Source organism: Puma concolor, chromosome C1 (genome assembly GCF_028749965.1).
Source record: "Puma concolor isolate L17-30 chromosome C1, mPumCon1.1.hap2, whole genome shotgun sequence".
In the NCBI taxonomy this organism is placed as follows: Eukaryota; Metazoa; Chordata; class Mammalia; order Carnivora; family Felidae; genus Puma; species Puma concolor.
In genome coordinates, this window is record NC_141674.1 from 70642134 (window position 1) to 70656959 (window position 14826).

Genomic DNA, 14826 nt, shown 5'->3' on the forward strand with positions numbered 1-14826 from the left:
AGTGAATTCTCCCCATTAGGACCTCCCACTGAGTTATTGATTATTAAGGTAATGCACTTTTAGTGTCCTATCTTTAACATGGAAATGTAAAAATGAATGGCTTGCAGTTGGAAGACTAAAAAATGAAGAAGAAGAAGAAAGAAACTTCCCTATGGAGAGTCCTGTATGCTTTTTAGGTTACTGTTAATTTAAAACATTGTCAGACAAAGCAGTTTACCTGTCAAGTGATTATACATAAAAGGCACTTTATTATTGTATATTTTAATCTCTAAAGGAAGACACTTTGACATAGAAAAAGCTGGCTATTGATATTTAAGAAAGAAGAAAGAGGGAGGAAGTGAAGGGGGAGGGAGGGAGGGAGGGAGGGAGGGAGAGAGGAAGGAAGGAAAGAAGGAAGGATGCTTGTCAAATTCAATTTTTTTAAGGAAAGAAAGTACAAATATGGCCCCTTTCTAGGCAAAAAAAAAAAAAAAAAAAAGGACAACCTTCATATTAACCATTCTGGTTATGGACATCTTGTCTAAGCTGTAGGAAACAAAAGAGAAAGGGAACTGAAGCCTCTTCATTATTTAGATGGAAAAACATGACTCTAGGTTATATCAAGACCATCCTTTATGAGGATCCTCCATGGGAGCCCACACACAGGATAAATACTGGCAAATGGCATGCAGGAAGTAGAATCTGTTAGATGAATTGTCTGTAGGTGAGGCTTCGGTGATAGAGGTTCCTCTTTCCTCCGTGCAGGGAAGAAACCTGCATTTGTAGAGCAGCTCTTCGGTGCTGCTGCCCTCCATTAAAGCTACCGGAGCAGCAACGGCGGTGAGAAAGAACTGGTAGGTGAGTAATAAGGAAAAGAGGATGGATTGGGTGGGTTCCCCCCGAAACTGAGCTTGAACGCCCAGACCAGCACCTTATTTTAGGTGAAAGCAGGAATCAGAAGCTGATAAACGCACTTGACTCTTGGAGAGGAAATGGAATCATCGATCACTTTTTTAACTGCAAAATCTATTGAAAATAGACCCAACAGTCGGTCTCAGAGGTGCTCATGATTAGTTTTTGAGAATTCAGGAATCCTGCTGTCTTCGCATGCCTGAAAAAGATAAAATGCTGTTTGCTTGTGAGTTACATAATGTATTATCTGAAAGCATGCTGAAAATACAAAATGCTATCCAAATGTTAGCTAGTATCTTTTCGTTGTCGTATTTTCTTTCTTGATGAAAGCAGTACCAGTTTGCAAATTTAAGTGAAAAAGCTAAATCTAACCCGTAGAGGCTGGCTGCTGTTCACGGAATGATTGGGTGGAGGCATTTGAATCCTAAATGGTCCAAAGAGGGCCAATTATCATTCGACGAGTATCCTAAGCATTAGTATTATTCATCAGACAGGTTCATCTGTAGATCTTAAAAAACTCTGCCAAATAAGTACCATTAACCTGGCCTCTCTGGATGGGATCTCAGGAGGAGATCTCAAGACATAAAGAGTTTAAGAGACTCAACTTCAGACGTAGAACAAGTTGGGGGTCAGGCATGTGAATCAAACTAAGCCACTGACCTACCAACTAGACTCTGCTTTGCCTCAGAAGCTGGGTACCCGAGAGACCCTTGAAAGCAAATAAGGTGCTAACAGCCATTAATTAACTTAAGGGTGGGTCCTAGTTTAAAGGGAAGGTGCTGGCTTTTTTATTAGCAGAAGGAATGTTTTTAATTGGATTTGATAATAACGCCCTCTGAGCCATATAAACCCGGAACCGTTCTTTCGCTATAAATTTAAAATTCCAGACTTGAGTTGCCAAGGAGAAAGGACAATAATACTACTCTCTTCCCTAAAGGGAAAGCCGAGGCTAAAGTAAAAGAGAATCCTGGAGAGGCTAATGTTGGAGTAGGAGTTGGGTAAGGACCTGGGGTTGGATGTAATTTGCTTAGAGGCTAGGGGGAGTCACAGCCCAAACCCTCCCCTCCCCCAACACTAAGGACCAGACCCACACTTCTGATGAGTTGCAAATGTTTTATAAAGCTTTCTTCTTTTTTTCTTTTAGGATAAGCTTCCTGTCTCATAAAAAAAAAAAAATCCCCACAAACTTTTAGCTCTCTTTTAAGCAAACTGTCTGTATGCTGTAATTAAGTTTCATTTTTTCACATTGACTCCACCGGATGGAGGGTGCCATAAATCATATGAACAAATGTTCAGCTAAAATCCTCTCTGTAAGCATCATAATTTAAGTGAATTCATTCTCAGTTCATCTCTTGGAGACATGATCTCATAGCATCTGTTCTGGACAAAGATAGCCATCTTTATTACCTGGGAAAACAGCAGTGAGTTTATCCCAGCTTACTTTGGATAGGCCCTTTCCTCATTCATTCATTCATTCATTCATTCAGTGTGTGTGCGTGTATGTGTGTGTGTGTGTGTGTGTGTCTGTCTGATTAAACAACAACAACAACAACAACAACAGTGTGGATCAGTTATTGCTTTCCTGAGAAATCACCCCTTTGTTCATGTGTCTGGACACTCACCTAATCAGTGATACATAATCAAATTGCTCTGCCCCTTCTCTGGGCCACATTTACCACTAGCAATGTAGAAAGTTTTGGCTGTTGTCTCCAGGGGGTTCTTCCTTGTGATCTCCTTGTTGTTAGGCAGAATTTCATGAGGGCAGGAGGTATATAACCTTGCGTGGTAGGAGAATCAGTCCATGATTTTGTTGTGCCCTGTTTTAATTAGTTTGTATTATGAGCACTATCTTAAGATGAAAAATATACTGCACATTGTTGCAGCTTGAGTTGTCAAAAACAGCAGGAGCTATTTGGCCTTAGTTTTGACATACTTTAAATGCCACTGGAATGTGACCCCATGGAAACACAGCTACTTTTACCCACCAGTTGCCAAGGCTCACTTGGTATTGTTGGTCCACATATTGTTATTGTGATTCAGGTGTGAACTAAGACACCTTAACACACTCTGGTCTTACCACTCTCTATTACCTTCCTCTTCACTCTCGTAGATGTTGAGTTTTTAGTTCATAACCTAGGCTGAGACAGGTCTCCTTTGATTCGAGTGTAAGGCTGTGACAGCAACATTTTTCCAAGTACAAAAATGGTATGTAGATCAATTTTCATCTGAGAGAACTCGTTGGGGGATCGAAATACTGAACCAGGATCATCAAAGACTTTGAGAAGCTAGAATGTTGGGCTTACTAACAAGATGGATTTCAACAGGGATAAATGTGAAGGCCTTCATTAATGCTCAATAGACCAGCTGCATAAATACAGAATGAAGGAGGGATGGCTTCAAGATAGTCATGCATGTGTTTTTAAAAGATATAGGCTTTTTAGGTGACAGCAAGACCAACATGGGTTAATCGTATAGGATGTGGCTGCAAAAACGTCTTTTAACAATTTGAGAAGACAACTCTAGAAGTGTGGAATCCGGATCAAGGGAATGATGTGTATGTGTGCCATACTGTTTATTCTTTAAGAAAGGCATTACACAACTGGATTTCATCTGAGAAGTAAGCTGAATGGAAGGGAATTTGAAACTATTTCCTGTAAGTAGCAGCTGAAGAAACATGAAATATTACCCTGATGAGGAAAAGACTTGAAGGATCTATGATTGTTTTCCTCAAATATTTCAAAGGCTCCCTTTGGAAGAAGAACCATCTAGTTCGCTACTGACCAAGAAAGAGAATCATACTCAGTCTATAGGGTCCTTGCAGAAGCTCATTCCAGTGCTAGCTTTGGTAGCACATACACTAAAACTGGAATGATACAGAGAAGATTAGCATGGCCCCTGCACAAGGATGACACACAAATTCGTGAAGCATTCCATATTTAAAAGAAGAAGAAGAAGAAGAAGAAGAAGAAGAAGAAGCTCATACCAAGTTTTTTATTTGTACTTAAGAAGTCAGTATAGAAATGTACGATCATTTGTTTCATTTAAAGACGATCTCTTTATTGATCAATTTGAGAAATTCTTTAACTACATTATCTTGCTTTCTTCTGGTAGGGCAGGCATACAGAGTGAGGCATAAATGATCCAGAGTGCTACATGTGTAGGGAAGTTGTAAGTGACAGCTAGAGAAAAGGGTAAGGGTCCAAAACAGAGTGTATGGAATGAAACTCTTTCAGGCTGAGTTTTATTTTGTAGGTAATGCAGACAACTAAGGAGAGAGAAGAAGCGTATCACAATGGTCCAGAAGCAGAAAGGATTTTATGAGTCCATATGGGTGGAACATCAGCTTAGACACGTTAGGACTGATGTGGGAAATATTTCCAGGTTGACTCAACCAAGAATTCATTCTAGGTATTTTTCAGTCTACAGGAAATCTACTGTTAAGTAGATGCATGGCAAGGGACTGGAAAAGCAGTTCACAAAAAGAGATAGCTAGTTCTCCACAGCCCCCACCTATTTAATTTACTTCAACTTCTGGGGCATGGATTGAAATATCTGCTTTCAACTTATTTGGGTGCCATGTAGCCATAGAATGAGCCAATGACGATGGAACTGACACTATTTGCAAAACTCTGGCTCTCCCTTGACCTTGGGCACACATGTAAAATATATTTACTTAGCACATTTCCCCCCTCTTTAAGGTGAGAACAATCCACATGTCTACTACTAGTTCCTCAGCACAAGTATAAAAAGATAGAGATAATAGGTAGGTTAAGGTATGGCAGCCCTTTTGTTCTTTTATGCTTTCCAGACTTGATGAATAAGGAGGACCCTCTTATCCATCCATGTTTTTTTAATAACCAGTGCTCTGTTTCTTATGCTGTGCTTCACCCTAAAGCTGCTCTGGGTGGTGATGGTGGTGGTGAAAATTTAAGACATTTATAACAGATACTTACACAACATAGGTTATTATGACTACAATTGCTACTATTTTTATGATTCCTGATCCTATGGTAATCCAGGGGGTAGTTAATAACTCCCTTGGTGAAAACTGTTTACCCATAAACACTTTCATGAAGGCTGAGTAGCAATTAAGGTAATGGTTCTGGTGTAGGTAAAGGTAAATGACCTCGTTAAGGCCCCGGCCTAAATGGTACCCTGGTGACCTGAGAATGCTAGTAAGCAGCAGTTTAGTCACATTGAGTACTTTATTCACCACATCTCAAGCCCTCTATCATTATTGTTTGCTTACCATCCTTCACAGTGTGACACAGGAATGCTGGGTTTGGGTTGAGAGAGTGTGTGCACGTCAGTGTGCCCAGAGAATTTGAACTGTTGGCCAGAAACAGTACATCTTGAACTGCAAGTTCACTTACTTGGGTGACAGTCATCTCCTATGTTCTCAAGAATCGGCAGCATTAATCTTAGCTTAACCACATTCAAATCCTATAATCGTTTATCCACTGATTCGTTTCAGCCAGTGTCATAAATCCATCTAAATCCTTTACCTATGGAGAGAAAGAGCAAACCCTGAAAAGAATTATTCACTTGACTAGCCTGCTGGTGCTATCATAAAATGCTGCTTAATTATTTCTAACACTACAACATTTAATGGATCTCCATTATGGGACTCCTAATCCTTTACTCTCTGTGTGTGGTGGGCTCTTTGAAGAGAACATGGCATCCTCTAAGATGCCCAAAGTAGTTATCATTTAGGGCCAACAAAGTGGCCACTGCTGCATAGGACCACGCCTGTATTGCCTTCTTTTCAGTGAAGAACTACCGTGCTGTTCACACAGATATTTCTACAAATGTCCAAAGGCCAGGACATATTAAACAATAGGATCTTAAACAATAGAACATGGTTCACCAGAAATTAGTAATTAAGCAAACCATAGTCTATGCGACGATTCAAGCCACATAATTATCTAACCCTCTGAGTTGAAAACATGAGCAAATTTTTAATGCCACCTTTGCCATCTCTAGGACCAGAGTATAGGTTATGGTTTTCAACATCCCACAAAAGGGAGAATTTAGCCTGGCAGAGGCAGATGGATCAGAAGGGGCTCTGAGTTGTCTTCATCGGTCACAGGGAGGAGACAGCAGTTCTGTCCATAGGTTCTAGCAGGTGTAAAAACAATGGCATGGATACACTGTGTGTGTGTGTGTGTGTGTGTGTGTGTGTGTGTGTTCACACATAAATGTATGGTGCTCACGTGCATTTCATCAGGCTTCCCAGAGGAAAGTCCAGTGGGTGGTGGAGCTGGCTGAGTATAGCCATGACTCTTATTAAAATCACGGTAATGGCGGCGGGGGGGGGGGGGGGGTGGGGCGTGCCTGGGTGGCTCAGTCGGTTAAGCGTCCGACTTCAGCTCAGGTCACGATCTCGCGGTCCGTGAGTTCGAGCTCCACGTCGGGCTCTGGGCTGATGGCTCAGAGCCTGGAGCCTGCTTCCGATTCTGTGTCTCCCTCTCTCTCTGCCCTCCCCCATTCATGCTCTGTCTCTCTCTGTCTCAAAAATAAATAAACATTAAAAAATTTTTTTATAAAATCACGGCAATGGGGCGCCTGGGTGGCTCACTTGGCTGGATATCCAACTCTTGATTTTGGCTCAGGTCATGATTGCACGGTTCATGAGTTCGAGCTCCACGTTGGGCTCTTCACTGACAGTGCAGAGCCTGCTTGAGATTCTCTCCCTCTCTCTGCCCCTCCCCCAATCTCGTGTGCTCTCGCTCAAAATAAATAAACTTTTTTTAAAAAGTCATGGTAATGGTCTGGCTGTCAGGGGCTGCAGCGTATGTTCATGAGCAGCCCACCCATTCTCTCAGTCGTTCACAAAAAACAATGCATTGCTTACAATTCATACACAGCATTTTCTCTAACGTCATACTCAACACTGTGACAAATGGTTTCATTTTTTCTTATGACCTAGGACCTAGAGGCTTCAGCTACTTCAGGAAACAATCTGGTGACCAAAAAGAATTTTCTCAGGAACCCCACCAGGAAAACTTTGCAATGCTATAATTCTTCAAAGAGTCAGCAACTTAAATGAGAAAAGCATACATTTTCAATTAAGATTCAGATTTTGTGTAATATCACTCTTTAAACATCAAAATAGAAATGGCTAACCAAAGCCATGTCAAAATCATAAGAAAGAGGAAAGAAGCAACACAGATTCCAGAAGCCAGCGTGTCTGTTCCAGATGGCATACTTTGAGTCTGAAAATTCATTAACAGATCGGCAGTGTTGTTTTTTGCGTTTTGTTTCATTTTTAATATTCCGCACAGGTGGCTTGATTTGTCTGTCCACAATGGGATTACAACCACTGAGTCAGGAAAGAACTCAGCCTTGAATGCATCACCCATGCCACCTGCTTGGCAGCTTCCAGAACTAAAGAGCAGCAGGTCAGGGGTTCAGGGAAATTTGAGATTTGCAGGGACCATGGCAAGAGGGAAACAGTCCCTATTCCTTCCTATAGCCCTGAGTGCTGCCAGCTGGATTAGGTACTCCCAGCATGGAGGAGGCCCAACCAGTCTCTCCTATTTTCCATGACACAGTTGTTCGCTTAATCCTCCTTTTGGACTACCTAATCCTCAGTTAACCACTAGTTAAGGACGTCACTACCTCCTGGAATGGGGAGGAGACCAAAGCACAGAGCACTTGATACATTTCAAGGCAGCCAGGGACTGATCTGAGAAAGCTACCTCTCTAGCAGAAAAAAAGTCCACATACACAAAAGGATGGCCAAATAAGCAAACATTTCTATTATGTGCCTATATAATTATGCATATATACTCTGTTTGGAAAACTTAGAAAGCAGGAAGACATTTTTACTTTGGGAGTCAAGAAGGAAAAAATGCTCAGCAGTGCAGGCTGGCCAGTATAAATTGTGCTGTTGAGGAAAGTGTTAGCAAAGGTGTTTCCTGAATGGCTCACTTCACAGGACCCAGTGCACTCAGGTAACAGCTGATGCCCTGACATCAAGTGCTGGAGCCAGAACATGGCAGGAAGCAGATGGTGTCATATTTCCTGGGTCTCACTGTCCAGTTGAGTTCAGCGCCTGCCAAGTACAAAATGAAACGTCTCTCCTTTCACAGAGCACCGCACACATGGCAAGCTGGGATGGCGGCTGTGGAGGCAATGGCAAGTTCAGGAGAAAGCGGAAGCCTCCGAAGCACAGGTGCATTCTGATCGAAGACGGGGAGGGCACAGGGCGGAACTGGCAGCAGGAGGTCACTCTCTCTTTTCATCCATTTAACAGACAGAGCAGAATGGTTTGCAAGTCAGATGCTGAGAGAGGCAATGGAAATTCAGTCACAGCAAAAAAAGGTAAACAGCCGGGCGAACTCTTGAGTGGCCAGATGGACAGTCAGGTCACAGGTCATCAAATCAGTCACACGGTGCCACATAAAGCAGCAGGCTGGCACTAACAGGGAAGACCCACCTGGCAGGCTGGCAGACAGGCATTCAGGGCACGGCTCAGCTACCTGAGATGAGGCTGGGAGAGAGAGAAGCGAGGACAGGGGGCTTCTCTCCAGACCCTATTGCCCCTAGCCTGCATCAGCATCATGCCTTGGGGTTCAGTAAATGCTTCCAAGAGAAAATATGTGCCCCTCCTGAGTTATATCACCAACATCAACCGAGCAGCAACTTCTATGTAGAGAGAGAGCTGCTTTAAAAAAAAAAAAAAAATTAATGCTCGTTTATCTTAGAGAGAGAGAGACAGAGCATAAGTGAGGGAGGGGCAGAGAGAGAGGGAGACACAGAATCTGAAGTAGGCTCTAGGCTCTGAGCCATCAGCACAGAGCCTGGTGCGGGCTCTAACTCACGAACAAGGAGATGATGGCCTGAGCCAAAGTCGAACATTTGACCCACTGAGCCACCACCCAAGTGCCCCTAGAGAGAGCTTCTATGTATTTTTAATAGCATATATAGATAGATAGATAGATAGATAGATATAGATAGATAGATAGATACACACACACACACACACACACACACACACACACACACACATATATATATATATATATATATATATATATATATATATATAATGGGTGTCTTTGCTCATTGGCATGCTATGCACAGATAATTAGTTAGCCATCCCCAGCCATGAGCAAGGATCCTGGGGGCCTGTTCTGAGAACCGTATGTGTTTTTTTTTTTTTCTTCTTTTTTTTTTTTTTTGCTTTTATTTTTTTTCTTTTTTTTTTTATTTATATATGAAATTTATTGTCAAATTGGTTTCCATACAACACCCAGTGCTCATCCCAAAAGGTGCCCTCCTCAATACCCATCACCCACCCTCTCCTCCCTCCCACCCCCCATCAACCCTCAGTTTGCTCTCAGTTCTCAACAGTCTCTTATGCTTTGGCTCTCTCCCACTCTAACCTCTTTTTTTTTTTTTCCTTCCCCTCCCCCATGGGTTCCTGTTAAGTTTCTCAGGATCCACATAAGAGTGAAACCATATGGTATCTGTCTTTCTCTGTATGGCTTATTTCGCTTAGCATCACACTCTCCAGTTCCATCCACGTTGCTACAAAAGGCCATATTTCATTTTTTCTCATTGCCACGTAGTATTCCATTGTGTATATAAACCACAATTTCTTTATCCATTCATCAGTTGATGGACATTTAGGCTCTTTCCATAATTTGGCTATTGTTGAGAGTGCTGCTATGAACATTGGCATACAAGTGCCCCTATGCATCAGTACTCCTGTGTCCCTTGGATAAATTCCTAGCAGTGCTATTGCTGGGTCATAGGGTAGGTCTATTTTTAATTTTCTGAGGAACCTCCACACTGCTTTCCAGAGCGGCTGCACCAATTTGCATTCCCACCAACAGTGCAAGAGGGTTCCCGTTTCTCCACATCCTCTCCAGCATCTATAGTCTCCTGATTTGTTCATTTTGGCCACTCTGACTGGCGTGAGGTGATACCTGAGTGTGGTTTTGATTTGTATTTCCCTGATAAGGAGCGACGCTGAACATCTTTTCATGTGCCTGTTGGCCATCCGGATGTCTTCTTTAGAGAAGTGTCTATTCATGTTTTCTGCCCATTTCTTCACTGGGTTATTTGCTTTTCGGGTGTGGAGTTTGGTGAGCTCTTTATAGATTTTGGATACTAGCCCTTTGTCCGATATGTCATTTGCAAATATCTTTTCCCATTCCGTTGGTTGCCTTTTAGTTTTGTTGGTTGTTTCCTTTGCTGTGCAGAAGCTTTTTATCTTCATAAGGTCCCAGTAATTCACTTTTGCTTTTAATTCCCTTGCCTGGGGCGCCTGGGTGGCGCAGTCGGTTGGGCGTCCGACTTCAGCCAGGTCACGATCTCGCGGTCCGTGAGTTCGAGCCCCGCATCGGGCTCTGGGCTGATGGCTCAGAGCCTGGAGCCTGTTTCTGATTCTGTGTCTCCCTCTCTCTCTGCCCCTCCCCCGTTCATGCTCTGTCTCTCTCTGTCCCGAAAAAATAAATAAACGTTAAAAAAAAAAAAAAAAAAATTAATTCCCTTGCCTTTGGGGATGTGTCGAGTAAGAGATTGCTACGGCTGAGGTCAGAGAGGTCTTTTCCTGCTTTCTCCTCTAAGGTTTTGATGGTTTCCTGTCTCACATTCAGGTCCTTTATCCATTTTGAGTTTATTTTTGTGAATGGTGTGAGAAAGTGGTCTAGTTTCAACCTTCTGCATGTTGCTGTCCAGTTCTCCCAGCACCATTTGTTAAAGAGACTGTCTTTTTTCCATTGGATGTTCTTTCCCGCTTTGTCAAAGATTAGTTGGCCATACGTTTGTGGGTCTAGTTCTGGGGTTTCTATTCTATTCCATTGGTCTATGTGTCTGTTTTTGTGCCACGTATGTGTTGATGAGTAAAGGGGAGAAATAAAGCTAACAGTGCTGCAGGCAGGAAAGTGGAATGGAAGCCTTAAAGAGTCATCAGAAATCTTGGGGATTAACCTCACCTGGAGGGTGGGGCTGGGGGCAATATGGCAGAGGGGAAAACACCAGAACTTCAGAGTCGGTTGGAATCAGCTTTACAATTTTGCCAGATTTGTAGCCTTGGGCAAGAGACCACCTTTCTGAGACTGGGTGTTCCTATTTATAAAATGAGAAGAAGGGTCTCTACCAAGAGGAGTTGTGAGTATGACCTGGACTTCTGGTCCAGAAACTGCTCAGAGAATGACAACAATGATTTCTTAAAATTTAGCTTAAGGCGAGTCCTAACCTGAAGAAACCAGAACTCGCTAGTTCAGGACACTTTCTGTTGCAAATGCTACAAAGGACAACTGAAGTCACTTAAGCAGAAGGAGAGAATGCATTGATTCTTTTACAACTGAGTCTAGAGGCACAGTTGACTTTGGGTAAATGCTCCTCCTAATATCACCAAGGCTGTCCCCGTTCTTTCATTTCTTGGTTCTCCTTCTTTTTTGGTGTCAATGTCCTGTCTCCAAACTGTTGGCTTCTTTCATAAGTCTGAGAATCCCTGGCTTTCACTGTCCTTACCACCTAGTACATAGGTCATTTAAGACCAGTGCATCTTCTCCCTGCAGACCACCTGGATGCTCAGAAACCAGGAGCAGGTCTGGGAATGTTCTGGCCCTTCAAGTTGGTGGTCTTTCTCTACCCAACCTTCCCTGGTTATTTAGCTACATTGTGGACTGCTGATTCTGAAGCCTTGCCCCATACCTGTGGCATGTAGCCTATGCCCTGACCCCTTGCCTGGATCCTATCAGCCTCACCCTGCACCATGCTTCAGAAGAGCTGCCATGCCTCTGCAGACATGACTCTGCAAGCTTTCCATTGTGGAATGCAGCATCTCTGGTCCTCTGCCTTTCTGCCTCTTTTTCCCTACATGTTCTTCCCTTCTCCTGCCCAAAGATCCCTAGATGCTGGGGATCTAGAATCTGTGCTCTCATTTCCCTTTCTCTGCTCCATACTTCCTTTGCCAAATCTTCACTACTGGATCATCTTCTCTCCCATAGTATGGTCATTATGTCAGTGGGTACCAACAGCCTCACGTGCCAAAAGTCTTAAAAACTTTAGCATCCGAGACATCTGGGGCTGTCCTCTGTGGTGGGAGCTTGAGACTACCATGGTACTTGCATGCAAAGGAGCATCCATTCATAAATTAAAAAAAAAAAATTAAAGAAAACATTACGCCTCTCTTTAGTGGCCCTCCTCCTCCATGAGCCCCTGGGGTATGGAAGGACATACCAAAGCAATATTTAGACCTATAGAATAAAAGGAGGCCAGCTGACAAGGACCAGTAACTCTAGTTTGCTATATTTCCCCCTGTTATATTTCGCTGGGCAGACCAGAGGCATAAGAGGAATTAATGTTTAACAAGTTGAATAACTAATTGTCTGCTAATGAGTCCCCCCTTAGGCTCTTACTGAAGTGGGTGTCATGTGTAAATGCAGTGTTTTGTGTAAGCTTGAAGGCTTCTAATGACACATCATAAATATTCTTTGAAAAATTAAAAGATGCTGTAGCACCGATCTCTTTTTGGCTTCTTGAAGACTCTTTGGTCTCTAGGCTTGCAGGGTCTTCCTGAATGATAGTTAGACCCAGGACCTCTGACTCTCCATAGACTCTACATTCTGTTCAGGAAGTGAACACCCACTTTAGCTACGCACAGGAGGTGATAGAAGGAACCCTGAATTATAATAAAGAACACCTACATCTTAGTTTCTATTCTGCCATCAACAGTTGGGAGAACTTAAGGCAAACTGTATACTTCCCCTGATGCACAGATTTCTCATTGACATGATTAGAAAATCGGAACAAATCATGGTCCTAATCAGCTAATTTTGTAGTTGTGCAAATGGGCAAGTGTACCACATTAGAGTACAATAGAAGTTTAAACAACATGCTGTGTCAACCCAAGACGTAGCTCATAACAAAAATGATACTGAGCTATTGGGACAAAAGACCACGTCTTTGTTATGTCTATTCCCAATACACATGACCTGGCATATAGCATGTGCTTATAAAGTATGAATTGGATGGATGGATGGATGGATGGATGGATCCATGGATGGATATATGGATGTATGTATGGATAGATTCAGGAATGGAGAATTTGAGAAATGGTAGAGAGATACATGGATGGATATGGATAGGTAAGAATATGAAGGCTGGGTGGATAGATGTGAATAAATGTACACCTATCCAGATAATTGAGTACAAGTAAGTAATATGCTGGCCAGAGAGGATAAGGCCTTCTTTGTCTCAGGGATCTTGTGTAACCTACATAGGTCTTGGAGGCACTTCTGAAGTTCCTGCTAAACTCAGCAGAAGTGAATTGTGTGTATAAATAGCAAAATTTTGCCCATATTAAATTGAGTGGTATAACAAACCTTACATTGAAAGACTTCGTATAAATATTTCTGTGTCATATTAAATCTAGGAACAGGTTCATATTTATTCTTCTGCCTCATGAGCACAGTCCTCTCTAAACTTTCTGAAGGCATGAGATTAGTACATTCAAAGTCATCCTGTCAAATATAATGTGACTTTGGAGTTCACTTACATAGCCTGCCTTTATACAATTCATTTTTACATAAAGACTAATTTATCAGGTAGGCCCTGAAAAGCATACTGGACTTTGATTCGAGGTACCTAATCCATACCTCATTCATTTATTCACTCATTTACTAACTCTTTCAACAAATAAGAATCAAGTTCCTATTGTCGCGGGGCGCTGTGTTAGAGAGCGCTGGGGGAGGGGAGAATACAACGATGGGCACGGCACACTCAGCCTGAACCCAGGGCTCTTCCTTTGTTGTTAATTCACAGTGCACTTTTATCTCCCCATCTTTTCTATCCTGGCTTTTCACAGAGAGATGGAACGTAGAGAGGAATGTGATTAGCCACCTCAATTCTCTTCCCTTACTTCTGAGAGGCATTTCCCTCACCTGTGCTTTTTAAAGACACTAATGCATACACAGCTAGGCTTTTTCCAGATCTGTTCCAGTCCCCATTACCTCTCCTCCCCTCCCATAGTTAGGGGAGTCCATGTACCTTAATTATGTAGCCCCCCTGACAGACACTAGCTCAGCACCATGCTGAGCAAGTTAATGTTCCTGGGCATTGCTACCCTCCCACTTCTTGCCCAACGACTTTTCTTCCAGGTGAACTGAATGGATTGGCTCTTAATGTGCAGTTTCCCAGAAATCTCACACCACTGCGGGTCCCTATCGTGTCACACTGTAGTGACGGTAGTAACTAGCTTGAAACATAAGTTTTATGGATCCCGAGCCTAATGATGAGCTAGGCTATACAATCCTTTGGAACTTACCGGAGACTCGGCTGTAACAAAAACAGAGCAGAAGTTAAGAATATCTTAATATCCAAAAGCTCAGAGGATTTCTTCTAAAGCTGTGTTGTTTACCGCTTAATACCACTGGTGATTCAAAATCAATGTAATATAAGCATTCACTAGAAACATACCAAATGCCCAACGGGACATGAGTCAGGTCTGTGACACCTTCACTAATAAGGGATGACAGTAAACCAGCAATACAGCCGGCTTCAGGATTTTGAGAGACTCTAGCCCTGAATGTGTATGGCATTCCCTGCTTGGAGAGCATGCTGCCTTATTAGCGTGGGAGAACCAAAGGACAATAAAGATCATTCCAAGGCATTCTTCCAGATGAGTAACCTAGAGCAACACTGCTCAACTGAGAATTAAAATGGAGAGTTTGCAAGGTCTTCTAGCGATGTTTCACCCAGGATTCTAATCACTGGTATCTGCTGACAAGATTAGCCTTAGGAATAGGGAAAAGTAGTCATCCTCCATGTGGGGTCCAAAGTGTCTACTCATTTGATTGTTACTTTCTCTGTCCTTCCTCCTCTCTTTAAATTAGCACAAACACGCATTCAAAACCCAACACATTGGGACTCAGTGGGTCTTTAAGACATCAGCCATCCCCTCAGCCTAAATGCTTT

The 14826-nt window shown here is 42.6% G+C and overlaps 1 long non-coding RNA gene and 1 other non-coding gene across 6 annotated transcripts in view; one reads left to right on the forward strand and one right to left on the reverse strand.

The window, feature by feature from the left end:
- Window positions 1–212: 212 nt before the first annotated feature.
- Window positions 213–14826, reverse strand: part of LOC147578123 (uncharacterized) — a 30332-nt gene continuing 15718 nt past the window's right edge. For all 5 annotated transcript variants that reach the window (XR_015254820.1, XR_015254818.1, XR_015254817.1 and 2 more), the window contains 2 exons: window positions 5265–5396; window positions 213–1090 (listed from right to left, as the gene is read on the reverse strand). This is a non-coding gene — a long non-coding RNA (uncharacterized LOC147578123). The remainder of the gene's footprint in view (window positions 1091–5264; window positions 5397–14826) is intronic.
- On the forward strand, window positions 3725–3831 carry LOC112849018 (U6 spliceosomal RNA). The gene has a single exon (XR_003222469.1). It is a non-coding gene; the product is annotated as a U6 spliceosomal RNA (small nuclear RNA).